Raw genomic sequence first — 1408 nt, 5'->3', positions numbered from 1 at the left:
TACTTATGCTATAGGTTACACAAAGAAAAATCCAACAGTCTTCACTGGTGGGACCAAGACTCTGTGCCCGGAGCATGCTATTTCTGCCTTCCCCCATGTTTTGTTTAAGCAAAGACACCATGCTCAGTCATAAAACTTCAGATCTAACTTTAAATTTACTGCAACAGTAGAATTTTTTTTTAAAAAAAAAGAAATGCTCTTTTGGAGTAGGCTGTAAAAGTTATTCAATTAATATATGCAATATATAATCTCACATATGCACCAATTGCACAACCTATAGTATTCTTGCATGCTCAGATATGCACAGGTCAATCGATATCCACCACTGCCTGGTAATTCTATTCAACAATGTACTCTCATCCTGTGAAACAACTATACACCATCCTTGCGCAGGCACAGAGGTTCGATATTTACAGACTTAAGAACAAGCCTTACAACAATGTCAAAATAGAGACCAAACATATGAACATGGATGTTTCACAGTTGTAGAATCAAGAGCATATAAAACAAAAAACATGGGCGCAAACACACAAGATACCTTTACTTGGGTGCTGCTTGAAGCATTCTGTTCTCCCGTATCCTGTTTTAGGAAATACATTTTAGGCAGACTTAGGGGTCAAAAACATCTAATGACTGTTAAGCCTGCTCTGTGCCAATCAACCTCTTTCACAAGATGTCTCCCTCGGCAATGTGTTACATAACTGTGCTTATCACAATATAACGAAGGCTTTGCAAAACCTATTCATCTTCCGTGTACAATATCCTGGAAAGGCCTTATCGAGCACCTTGGAGATATTACTTCCCTCTCAATTTATTGAAGTCATTTCACTCCTACAGAAGATGAGCAGAGATTGGCAGACAAGCACAGTGGCTGTGCATTGTCAATGCTGGGGGGGGGGGAGGCACGTGAGGAAGAGTCGGCAGGAGCTCTGCATGCCACATGCTACTGTCCTTCGATGGATTGATCTGGACTGGCAAGCAAAATGGCAAAGACCTGAATGTTATATACAAACTAAATTCGTGGGAGGGAGGGACATCAGCAGCATAATTTCATTGTATTCATAACAGTCAATTACTCCTAAACCCAGGACACTTTGCGTGAATGTCAGGGAACAAAACACTAATTGAAACCCTCCACTGTTCTAAAATGTTCCTAAAGGACCTGGATCACAGCCTCTTAAAAGGGATTTTGACTGGGGGGGCAAATGGTAGGCAGCCCATTCATCACAATCCAATCAAAAATTGATAGCTAATGTGTGTTTAGGCTGTAAGCCAATACACTGCTGTGAGTGGGAACAGGAATTAACAGCAGCATAGGAAGCAAACATCATACAAGAATAAAAATAGTAAACTGATGGATACGATTACACTTCAGCATTTTGTCATTCTCAGTGTTGTTCTTTGTGGT

The sequence above is a fragment of the Gekko japonicus genome, unplaced genomic scaffold (assembly GCF_001447785.1).
Source record: "Gekko japonicus isolate JY-2015 unplaced genomic scaffold, Gekko_japonicus_V1.1 scaffold980, whole genome shotgun sequence".
Classification (NCBI taxonomy): Eukaryota; Metazoa; Chordata; class Lepidosauria; order Squamata; family Gekkonidae; genus Gekko; species Gekko japonicus.
The sequence above is the reverse complement of the archived record's forward strand: the minus strand, read 5'-3'. Positions refer to the sequence as shown.